The 13,097-nt window shown below is 39.5% G+C and overlaps 1 non-coding gene across 1 annotated transcript; it reads left to right on the top strand.

Annotated features, from left to right (window-relative positions):
* The first annotated feature begins 6,590 nt into the window (after positions 1–6,590).
* Positions 6,591–6,754, top strand: LOC115873142. Its single transcript, XR_004048244.1, has one exon. It is a non-coding gene; the product is annotated as a U1 spliceosomal RNA (small nuclear RNA).
* The last annotated feature ends 6,343 nt before the right edge of the window (positions 6,755–13,097 follow it).

The following is a 13,097-nucleotide window of genomic DNA, read 5'->3' as shown; positions in this document are numbered from 1 at the left end:
CTAATGCCAAGGGCTTAAGTGGAGAGCAAAAGTTTTGAGAATGATGACAACGAATGTACAATGTATAAATGTGCTTTACATAATTGATGTGTGTATGGATTGTGATAAGAGTTGTATGAGCCCCCAATAAAGTGATTTTAAAAAAAAGTGACAGCTTCAGAAACCCAAGGGGCAATTCTACCCTGTCCTATAGGGGGGAAAAAAAAGCCTTCCTCTAATCTTGAAGCCGCACTCTTCTTCATATAAACCAGCTTCTCTGATGATTTGCTTAGCATACAGATTGAGTGAGTACAGTGAGAGGATTTTACCCTGAGGGACACGTTTCCTGATTTTAAAATTGTTTAAAATTGAAAAATTGTTTGCAAAACTACCTCTTGATCCATGAGCAAGTTTCACCTGGCCACAATGAAGTATTCTGGAATTTCTGTTCTTCTCAAGGTTACCCATAGTTTATGATCCACACAGTGCAATACCTTGGCATGGCCAATAAAACACCAGTAAACACCGTTCTGGTATTCCCTGCTGTCATCAAAGATCCATCTGACCTCCGCATCTGAATCCGTGTTGAACTTCTGGCAGCTACCTGTCATTGTACTCTTGCAACTGTTGTTGGATGACCTTCAGCATATGATATCCATTTATAGTTTGAGCATTTTGTGGGGCCACCTTTCTTTGGAATGGTTACAAATATGGATTTCTTTCAGTCAGTTGGCCAAGTAACTGTATTCCATAATTCCTGGCATAGACCAGTAGTGCTTCCAGTGCTTTGCTAGCTTGTTGAAACATTTCACCCGGTGTTCTATCAATTTCTGAAGCCCTGTTTTTGGCTAATGTTTTCAATGCAGCTTGAATATCTTCCTTCTGCACTGTTGGTTCTTGGTTCTTGCTCATATGCTACCTCCTGAGATAGTGCAATGTCGACCAGTGCCTTTTGACTGCTTATTCTTTCCATGTTCTTTTGCTGCTTCCTGCAGCATTCAGTATTTTGCCCATATTGCAATGGGAGGCCTGAATTTTCTGCAGTTATTTTAGTTTCAGTTTCAGACTTGAAAAAATTCAAGCCTCATCAGAAGACCCAAAACAAACAAATAAAACCATATATATATATATATATATAATTTGAACGAGGAGGGTCGGAGCAGAGATCCAAATCCCATCTATAGACAATGGGACATCCCCTCACAGAAGGGTCACAAGGAAGGGATGGGTCAACAAGGGCGCTGTATAGCACTGCTGAAACACAAAATTCCTCGTTTCTTGAGGTTTTCTCACCCCCCACTATCATGACTCCAGTCCTACTTTTCACTGAGGGTTATACCGGAGCATGAATGATCTTCAGCAAAATTTTACTTGTATGTAATATCAATGCTATTGTTCTATAATTTGCACATTATTTTGAGTGACCTTTGTTTGGAATGGGTACAAATATGGATCTGTTCTATCATTGGTATCTGTTAATTCCTGGAACCTTGTTTTTGGCGAATGCCTTTAGAGCAGCTTGGACTTCTTCCATCAGTAATATTGGTTTTGATCATATGCTACCTCTTGAAAAGGTTGAATATTGATGAATTATTGTAGGTATAGTGACTCCATATTCTTTTCGTCTTCTTTTGATGCTTCCTGCATCATTCAATATTTTGCCCATAGACCTTTCAATATTGGAACTTAAGGCTTGAATTTTTTCTTCATAACTTTCAATTTAAGATATGCTGAGTGTTTCTTTTTGGTTTTCTAAATCTATGTCTTTTCATGTTTCATTATAATACTTTGCTTTGTTTTCTTGAACTGCCCTTTGAAATTTTATGCTCAACTCGTTGACTTCATCATTTCTTCTATTTGCCTTAGCTACTCTATGATTAAGAACACATTTCTGAGTGTCTTCTTAAACCCACTTCATCTTTCCTGTCTTTTTAATGACCTTTTGTTTTCTTCATGTATGATGTTCTTGATATAACTTACAGCTTGTCATATCTTCTGTCATTAGTGTTCAGTGACTCAAGTCTGTTCTTGAGATATTTTTGCAATTCAGGTGTGATAGATTCAAAGTAGTAGTTTAGTTTTCTCAGACTTGTAATTTTCTTTAGTTTTAACCTGAACTTACATATGAACAATTGATGTTCTGTTTCACAGTTAGTCCCTGGCCCCATTTTGATTGCTGGTGTTGAGCTGCTGCATTGCCTCTTCCAACATATATAATCAAGTTTATTTCTGTGTATATTTCATGTGATAAGGCCCATGTGTACAGTCACCTTATATCTTGTGGTAAAACAGTATTTGAAATGAAGACATAATTGGTCTTGTGGGGATTCCATCATAAAATCTACAGCTTTGTTCCTATCTCTAAACTGTACTTTTCATTTATTTTTTCATCCTCTGTATTTCCAAGTTTTGTATTCTAATACCCTACAATTATCAGTGCATATTGATTGCATATTTGATCAATTTTGGACTGATGTAATTGGTAGATTCTTCAAACTCTTCATCACTAGTTTTAATGGTTGGTATATAGAATTTAATCATAGTTGTGTTAACTAGATTTTTGTGTGTGTATATAGCTATTTTGTTATAGGCAGCATTGTGCTTCTAGATAGATAATGAAATGCTCTTTCCCCCCAAAAAAACCATTTTATTGGGAGCTATTACTAATCATTCCATCGTTCAGACATATCAAACAGTGTTGTACAGTTGCTACTACAATCAGTTTCAAAACATTCTCATCCTTGAACATGTTGATACCAGGTCTCCTCTTCCCCCACTTTACACCCCAGGAACCCGTATGCTACTTGTTGTCCCTATATGCTCATTAATCCTGGGTTTCATATACTGAAAACCAGAAAAACATATAACAAAAATTCAAGAGGGCTAGCCCCAATGACAAAATACATCAGAGATAAACTATGAAAAACAAAACAAAAAACCCAGATGAGGCCCACTGTGTATCAGAGAGGGGTTTAAGAGATAAGATTCTAAGTTCAGGTCACTTTTATCATTTTGATCTCCTGTAATCATCTCTCCAGTACGCTGTTTGGTAACCAGCTTCTTCCCATTCCTCTATTATGAGTAGAGGGAAATCACCGGAGGCTTATTACCTCTATAAACCTCACAGATGTTTCATGGGCTTCCACTGACATCCATAGCCTTTTGTCGACCAGAATCCCATAATTTAGGCTCTGACACTTTTCCTTCCTTTGGGTTGAGATTAAATGATTTACAATCCTTTGGTCGTTGATGTTGATATGCTTCTTCCTATGGATTTAGTTGACATCTCATTTAGATGGCTGCTTGTTTGGAAACAAGCCTTCTGGGCCCAGATGCTATTGTGTCTGGTTGCCAGGCACCATCTAATTACTTCACTGCATGTTGCTATAGCACCCACATCTTCTGTGTTCCCTTCCTGAGTGTGAATATCAAGGAGGGCTATGATGTAAGAACGATTGTTCTTATATTGGAACTAGGATTTAGTGAAATCCCAAAATCCATCCCTGGATCTATGGTTTTTTATCTGTATTTGGCTCTCTTTAGAGACCTCATTGTTAATTTATGGTAAAGAGTTTTACCAATCAGCTCCCTGAAGCATAGATATCTTTTGTTAATATTGTCATTGATTAGACCCTGGTGCTAATTTTTAAAACACTCTTCAGAGAGGGGGGTATTGGGCCAATGTAGGCTAATTACATATGCAATACCTGAATTTTGAAATGTTTTTAAAAATTTTCCTTTTTTAAAAAATTGGGATTAATACATATATCACATCTGAAATTATTTTCTTGACGATGAATGTGACTCCATTCCTCTTGAATTTGTCATTTCCAGCACAGGAAATTGTATGTCTGATTCAAAATGGCCAATACCAACCCATTTCAGTTCACTAATGCCTAGAATATTGATCTATATATATTCCATTATATTTTGACAACATTCCAACAGATTCATTCTTCAGACATTTCATATTATGGTTATTAATAGACATTTTCACTTGTTTCTTATTTTAAGTTGTGTCTATCATTAGCGAAGGTCTCAAAGTATTCCATCCACATCATTATGGTTGACGCTACTTTGAGAAGGCAGCTCTTTCTTGGTCCCTTTTTGAGTGCCTTTTAACTGGAGTGAATCATCTTTTAGAACTATATCTGAGAATATTCTGCTCCTGTGCCAAAAGTTCTCAGTGGTTAATCCTCAAAGCTCTGCTGAAACATGTTCACGGTGGTTGGCCCTGCTGGTATTTGAAATACTGGTGACATAGCTTCCAGCATGTGACAACAACACACATGCCAGTAAAGGATGACAACTTGACAGACAAGTGGTGAATCTCTGGATAGGCTAATGTTACTGCTTGAGGGTAACAAATATGGGAATCTTAAGACCAAGCCTCTCCTGTGTGTCACTCTCTCACAGGGTACTTTATTGTATAATAAAGATATATTTTCCAATTATTTGGAAGGTAAATTGTGTTATTGCCATCCTTGAAGATTGATACTTGAACCATTTTGTCCACCCTGTTTAACAGTATTGCTTGGTAAGAACATTTAGTTTAAGGGTCTCCTTGTGCTTGACAACACATGCAGACATCCAATCATTTTATGTAAGATACAGTTAATTATAATATAAAATTTATATTTTTACCTCCTTTCTACCCCAACACCACATCACTACTTTAGCGAATGGATCACCTATTGTTCATGGCAGACTTTCTCACAAGCAGTGTTAAGAAGATGATGTGATGAGCTTAAGGGAGTTTGGAAGAATTATAATAACATCTATGATGCCATCCCAACACTTGTCTGTCGGTTTCTCAAGGTGGCTTGTGTGTTGCTGTAACGCTGGAAGCTATTTCACTGGTAGTTAAGATACAAACAGGGTCACCCTAACTGAGTAGATTTCAGCACACCATCCAGACTAAGAACTACAAAGAAGGCATAGGCTGACCTTGACGCTTTTGCTGATGAAGATAAAGGATTGATGTCTTCAATACAGAGTACAACTCAATGTAAAGAAAGCAAAAATACTCTGTTTCCTGTTGGTTTCTTTCTATTTGTACTACTACTTTCTAGGCAATTTCCATAATTTACTTTTTGTCTTCTATAGAATTTTGAATTTAAAATTTTCAGGCAATCCATTTGTTTCCTTTTTCATATTATTCTGTTCTTTTTTCTCATTTAACAAGGTTTTTTTTTTTTTTTAGTTTTTAAAGTATTATTTCACCCAGTTTCCTTTCTTGTGTGAGTTTACTTGCTTTTCTTTGTCTGGAGCTTTTCTTGCATGTTTATGTATCAAATAATAGAAGGACAAGGACAATTTCTTTGAGATAGGGAACAGAAGTTAAATTGTAGTGAATGGAGTTATGGAAGGTGAGAAGGTAAGAATGCCACTGTTGGTAGACAACTCAAAGTGTATGCTATGGAGGGAAAAAGAATATAATGGAAGGTCTCCCCTCCATAGGTGAAGAACCCTTAAAATATTAAAAAGTTCCATATTGATAATTGAATTTTATCATTATGTATAGCATCAAAGGACGTAAACTACTTTTATTGGGAAACACTGCTTTATTGTGCTGATGTGGACAAATCTTTAGGAAGGAGAAAATGAGATATGGAAGAGGAGACTGGCTGATATTATAAAATTCCTAAATAAGGCAAATGAGGAAAGACAAAAACCTAGGTACATTTCTAGAGTTGGAGAATGGTGATCCTTTCCTCCTTTGAACTGCATAAGGGGCTAGAGAGAGTGGGCAAAATTTTAGGATGGTTGGCAGGAAATGGAAAAACTCTTAGGATTAATACTGTTTAAACAACAAAAATACCTGATCTCATGGTCCCATCTTGGGCATGCAGGTTTCCTTCACACAAGGAAATCTGTTGATAAGCAAGAATAATCCATCCGCTTCTGGTGGAAATAAGACATTCACTGTTTTGGGACCAGGGATTTCTTTTTTAACCATTAGTGAAAGGAAAACTAAGCAAAATAAAAATCTTTACCAACAGCTCATGTTCAGTATTATTTCCTGTAAAAGATAATGACTTCTGCCACAGATACGTTTCTCCTGTAGTGAAATGGGCAAACACACTAGACGTGCAGTTCTAGGACACAGCCAGTGTTGTAACTTCAGGGCAAATTCTAATAAATGTTAACAGTGGACAAGTAGTATCCCTTCCTTATCTGCAGTGTTATTGTTTTGCATACTTTGTTAGCTGTTCCTGTTTTGAACCTACCTTTGTGCTGGTATGTAAAAATTTTTTTTTCAGTGCAGCCACATTTTATAGGAAGTATGCAATCTAGAAACAGTAGTGGTTGTTATTGTGATTTCAATCATGGACCTATAGGACAGATCAACACTGTTCAGTAGGGTTTCCTAGACTTAGCTATACTAAAACACATTTCCGTGTCTTTTCACTCCTGGAGTGGCTGGTGAGTCCAAACCCTCTCACATTTCGTTAGCTAAGCACTTAACAATTGTGCCACTAAAAATCCCTTGGAAACAGTATGACATGAAAATATTAATAAAGTCTTTGTATGTTTAAACTGTGGAATAATGAAAGTCCTCCAAAGTCAGTAACTTTTGAATGAAAGTCACATGTAACAAGAAAGAGTCCATACTTACCTGGCAGGGGAGATACCATGATCATGAAGGTGGTTTTCCCAGGGCAAGGCTCACCCATTGTACTCCGGATGTGCTGACCCCTATGATTTCCCCAAATGTGGGAAACTCGATTGCATAATTTGTGGTAGTGGGGGACTGCGTTTGTGCTCTCCCCTGAAAAAATAAAAAAAATAAAAGAGTCCATTGATGTACTTACTATACGGTTTTTAAGGAAGGCTGTGCTTCAAAAATACTATGGGAAATGCTGAAAAATATCAAAAGGTGCATAAAAATTACGTTACAGTGGTGGGTAACATCTACGTGCTTCTCCATAAGAAAATCAGGGTTGACTCTTGTGAGGCCTCATAGGAAAAATGGTTTTCATATCCACAATCTGTGTAATTCACACACACTGATTGGGTGGGAACATGCAAATAACGTGAATCTACAAGCTTGACAGTTTTGCCTGGGGGAACATATGTATTTTCAGGACAGTGGGGTCACAGAAGAAGACACTGGGAGAGGAAGTGGGAGAGAAATAGTAAGGAAGTTGTAATAGAACAGAGTACAAAACCCACAGAAAACTAAATAATGAAATAAAACCACTTATTGGTGGGAATTCTGCTACTTTGGTGTTGTTGTTGTGTGGGACAGGTGGGGCATATGGGTAGTGGAAGGGCCAGAAAACAAACAAGGAAAGAATAAAGAATGGGGGAAAATGGCAAAAAATGTGGCTGTTTACTGATTATGTCTATACTAAGCTATCCACGTGCTCTGCCATCCACCAGGGTCATGAGAGGCCAGCAAGGTAAAAGGTTTGACTGGCTAGGTTGTTTCAGGGGCTGGGTAAAATGAAGTGTGGCGGGCAGGAGGGGAGCTCACAGAAATGGCTTGTGGTACTGGTGAATGGTAAAGGAGCATCTGTCATCAGGTGTTAGTTGCTTTTAGTCTGAGTTGACTAGGGAAACAAATTCATAGATACTCATATATGTGTAATAGAGAACTTTACATCAAAGGGTAATTGCATATTAAGAAAACATCCCAGCCAGTCCAAATCATGTCCATAAGTCCAGTATTATCCCATATGCCTGATACCAATCTATGAATTCCTCTTCAGACTCATGCAACACATGGAATGATGCTGAATGCAGGAAGATCACAGGTCTGGGTGGAAAGTCTTCTGGATCCAGTGGCAGTGGAAACATCTCAGTGCTGGCAGGGGTCTCCATGTGGCTCCTCCAGCTCCAGGGCTCCAGCTCCATCAGTGTAGCTCCATGTGGCTTGTCAACAGGAATGTGCAGCAGGGAGTGTGCAGGGAGGAAGCCGGGAGTTCCCAGAATCCTCAGGAGAAGGCAATGCCCAAACAGAGGCCTCATTGGCTGTGACCTGATTGACAGGCTAGACTTCACCCCTTCGCAGGTTGACAGGAGATTATGTAACTGCCACAGCTGCTCTCCACTTTTAGAAATTTTTGTCTATTTAACTTTATCTTCCAGGAATTGTAGGATATTTCTCCTACTGAAACCTCTTTAGTAGTTGTGATCCAGCAGTCAGATTCCCCAACTGAGCCCTGTACCTGTGTCTTTAAAAAGTCTATTCTGCATTTAGGTTGTTTCCATCTTCTTGCTATTGTGAGCAGTGCTACATGAAACATCAGTGTGTATATGTCTTTTTATGTTATGACTTTTAGTACTTTAGGATATATATGTAACAGAGGGGTTGCTGGATCATATGGAATTTCTATTCCAAGTTATTTGAGGTAGTGCCATATTGCTCTCCACAGTGGTTGTGCATCTTTATAGTCCCTCCAGTAGTCTATGAGGGTTGTCTCTCTACACTTTAGCATTTATTATTATTACTTTTTGACTAGGCTGTTATTGTCAGTGTTCCTATCTCCTCATTGTTTTGATTTCTATTTCCTGGATGGCTAGTGATCATGAGCATTTCTTTGCGTATTTGTTGGCTGTATGGATATCATCTTTGGTGAACTATCTGTTCATTTTGTTTACCTACTTTTCTTTTTTTCTTTTTAAAATCATTTTATTGGGGGTTCGTACAACTCTTATCACAATCCATACATACATCTATTGTATCAAGCACATTTGTACATTTGTTGCCATCATCATTCTCAAAGCTTTCTTTCTACTTGATCCCTTGATATCAGCTCCTTATTTTTCCCCTTTCCTCCCCACTCCCCTTCCCTCATGAACCCTTGATAAATTTATAAATTATTATTTTGTCATGTCTTACACTGTCCGACATCTCCCTTCACCCACTTTTCTGTTGTCCATCCCCCAGGGAGGAGGTTATATGTAGATTCTTGTAATCGGTTCTCCTTTTCTACCCCACTTCCTTCCACCCTCCTGGTATTGCCACTCTCATCACTGGTTCTGAAGGGTTCATCTGTCCTGGATTTCCTGTGTTTCCAGTTCCTATCTGTACCAGTGTACACCCTCTGGTCTAGCCAAATTTGTGTTTGCCACTTTTCAGTTGGGCTTTTTGTCTTATTCTTATTGAGGTGCTGCAGTTTTCTATAGATTTTAGTCCCTTGTCATTTCTCCCCCTACTTTGTGGGGTCTCTGACTCTTTTTTTTCTTTTACTCTTGATAGAAAGCTTCCCCCCCCCCCAATAAATCATTTTATTGGGGGATCTTACAGCTCTTGTAACAATCCATACATCAATTGTATCAAGCACATTTGTACACATGCTACCATCATCATTTTCAAAACATTTTCTTTCTCCTTGAGCCTTTGGTATCAGCACCTCTTTTTTGCCCTATTGTGAAGGGAACAGCCTTTAAAAAAAATCTCTTTCATGGTCTCATTCGATGTATATAGCTGTATACATAGCACTGCAATAGACTTCTGTTTGTTGATCTTGTATCCTGCCACTGTACCATATTCTTCTTTCACTTCTAGCACTCCTCTTGTGGAGCATTTTGGGTTCTCCATATATAAAATCATATCATCTGTGAATAATGATAGTTTCACCTCCTCTTTCCCCAGACCTTTGATATCTCTTCTTTGCCTTACGTTGTTAGCGAGGACATCCAGTACGATGTTAAATAAAAGTGAGGACAAGGGGTAGCTTTATTTGGTCCCCTTTTCCAGTGGGATTGTTTTAGCCTTTTCTCCATTGACTACCATGTTGGCTGTTGTTTTTTCATGTATAGTTTATATTATATTGAGGAATTTCCCTTCCATTCCTATCTTCTTGAGTGTCTTAAATAGGAATGGATGTTGGATGTGGTTGAATGCTTTTCTGCTTCTATCAATAGTATCATGTTTTTCTTATCCTGTTTTCTGTGTGTCAATGTGGTGAATAATGTTGATGGACTTTCATATGTTGAACCATCCCTACATCCCTGGAATGAATCCCACTTGTTCATGGTAGATTATTCATTTTATAATACTTCTGTATTCTATTGGCCAAATTTTATTAAGGATTTTTGCATTGATGTTCATTAAAGATATTGGTTTGTAGTTCTCAATTCTTGTGGGATCCTTGCCCATTTTAGGTATCAGTGTTACACTAGCTTTATAGAAAGAATTCAGGAGTTTGCTGTCTTTTTCTATGCTCTGGAAGTGTTTGTGTAGGATTGGTGCCAGTTCTTCTCTTAATGCTTGGTAGAATTCTCCTGTGAAGCTGTCTGGGCTGGGGGATTTTTTACTTGGAATTCCCTTGTGTTAGTTTGAGTAGACTAGAGAAACAAATCCATAGGCACTTATATGTGTATAAGAGAGAACTTTATATCAAAGAGCAATTGTACATTAAGAAAATATCCCAGCCCAGTCCAGGTCAATCCATAAATTTGATATTAGCCCATATATCCGTTACCAGTCTATAAATTCATCTGATCCACACAGCACATGCAGGAGGAAAGATCACAGGCCAGTGGGTGGAAAGTCTTGATCCAGTGGTGGTAGAAGCCTCTCAGTACTGGTGTGGGTCTCCTCGTGGCTCCTCCACCTCCAGGGCTCTGGCGGCATCACCATAGCTCCATCTGACTTGTCAACAGGAATGTCATGAAGGGAGTGTCTGTGTGTCTAGCTTCCAATGAGCTATTTATCTCTGTGGCGCCTCCAAATGAGGTCATCAAGCTGTGACCTGATTGACAGGCCAGGCTCCACCCCTTCCTCAAGTTGACAGATTATGTGACTGCCACATCCCTTGATAAACCTTTCTATTTCTTCTGATGCTATGGGTCTTTCTTGATGTCTATCTGGAATAGTCTAGGAAGGGACTGTTTTTCCAAGTATTCATGTTTTCTAAATTGTTGGATTCATTGGAGTACATGCCTTCATAGTACTGTGTAATTAGCCTTTACATTTCATTACTGTCTGTTGTAATGTCCCCTGTTTCATCCCTCATCAGTCAATCCCTTCAGCCGTGAATCCCTGGCTATTGATATTTGTTCCTTCTTTCTTTCATTAGACTTGGCAACAGTCTATTGATTCTCTTAATCCTGTCAAAGAACCAGCTTTTTGCTGCATCGATTTTTGGCATTGTTTTCTTGTTTTCCCTCTCATCTCAGCTCTGACTTTTTAAAAATTTCTTTTCTTTTGCTGTTAGTAGGATTGTCCTGTTGACTCCGCTCTAATTTCTAGAGGTTTTGTATCTGCATATCAATCATAAGTGTCTCTTCTTTTTTCATGTGTGCACTTATCCCTATCAAACTTGCTCTGAAAACTGCTTTTGTTGTGTCCCAAAGGTTTTGTATGTTATATTCTTATTCTTGTTTTTTTTCTAACCATTCCTAATTTCATCTCTGATCCGGGCCAGTGCCCACTTATTTTCCATTAGACAGTTATTCATCTGCCAATTGTTTGCCCTTGTTTTCTTAATCATCCTTTTGTTGATTTCCAGCCTCTTGGCATAGTGGTCCAAGAGGGAAGCTTGAATTTACACAGGCTTGACTTGTGTCCCAGCATATGGTCTGTCTTCACATATATGCCATGTGGGCTTAAAAAGAATGTGAACTTTTTGCGTTTGGGTAGAGAGCTCTGAAAATGTCTACCAGTTCAAGTTGCCTAATTGTAGACTTCAGTTTTGTAGCTTCCTTGTTAAGCTTTTTCCTTGTGATCTATCACAGGGCCTTCCTCCAACATTGTGTTTTGTTTCCCCTGTTTTTTCCTTGAGGTGGTTCTTTCAGATTGCTGTCTGCATGTTGATTTGGAGGAGCTTGGGGCTATTTTCTGGGGAGTCAAAGAACCCTTGGCTTTCTCTTTGGGAGATTGGTAGGAATGCTTCTGCAGGCTGCCAATAGCCAACTGTTCTGGGGGATCAGGCTACTGCTTTATCCTACTGGAGTTTCCCACTCACCTTAGCATACTGGGACTCTGTTGCTTGGATGGCAGGTTGGATGGCCCTCTCAGGAGACACTGGCTACAAAGATGCAGGCCACAAGGTTGGTGCAATGTAAGCCAATTGGGCCAGGAACTACAGCAGTTTGTTGTACTGTTGAAGGAGGCCTCAGAGGGCAGAATGAGGTTGGTAGTGGTTGTTAGACCATGGTGCTGGTCCCATAGCACGGATGGTGTAGCTGCACATCCAGTGGCAGTCAGGTTGGGGTGCTGCGAGGCCTGGGGCAGCCTGGCAAAAAGCTAAGGGGCTGGGGCACTCCCATGGTGGAGGCTTGGGATCAAGGACTATGCAGTGGAGAGGGCCATGGAGCCAGGACTCCTCCTGAAGAGGAGTCGTGAGTCTTGGTGCAGCTGGTGCGGGTGGGGGTGTATGGTTCCAGGTTGGGCCTGTGGTGGGGTTACAGCACCCCAGATGGACCCAAGGGGGAGCTGTAGACCTGAGGTGGTACTGTGAGGGAGCTGCAAATCCGTGACTGTCCTGCAGGGGAGCTGCAGGGCTGGAAGTAGGTGGGAGGCCCAGTGGGGGAGCTGGAAGATCATGGGTGACCTGGCTTGGTGGGGGTGGGTGGGTAGTGGGTGTGTGGGTGTGCATGTTTCAGGGCAAAGGTGAACCTGTAGAGCCTGGTGCAGCTCTACTGGAAGGGCCTTACTGGAGGTGAATTGGTTCTGGCCATTATTAAAAGTCTTTCAAAGACTGTCAAGAACCCAAACTGATAGAACCAGTTTTTGACCTGGGGTGTGGCTTTCAGATCCTGTTGGTTTTTCTTGTTTTGTTATGTTAAAGTTATGTTAATGAACTATCTCTGTGCTGGCTTACATTTAAAGTTATGCAAAGGAAAACAGCCTCAGAATGAAAGAGTTTTTGTTTTTAAATCATTTTATTGGGGACTTGTACAACTCTTTTCACAATCCGTACATCCATCCATTGTGTCAAGCACATTTGTACATTTGTTGCCATCATCATTTTAAAAACATTTTCTTTCTACTTGAACCCTTGGTATTCCCTTCCCTCATGAACCCTTGATAATTTATAAATTATTATTATTTTTTCATGTCTTACACTGACTGATGTCTCCCTTTACTCACTTTTCTGTTGTCCATTCCCCAGGGAGGGGGTTATACGTAGATCATTGTGATAGGTTCCACCGTTCTCCCC

This window comes from Echinops telfairi, unplaced genomic scaffold (genome assembly GCF_000313985.2).
Source record: "Echinops telfairi isolate 266 unplaced genomic scaffold, ASM31398v2 ScPeMD7_7465;HRSCAF=8503, whole genome shotgun sequence".
In the NCBI taxonomy this organism is placed as follows: Eukaryota; Metazoa; Chordata; class Mammalia; order Afrosoricida; family Tenrecidae; genus Echinops; species Echinops telfairi.
This window is presented reverse-complemented; position numbering and strand designations above follow the sequence as displayed.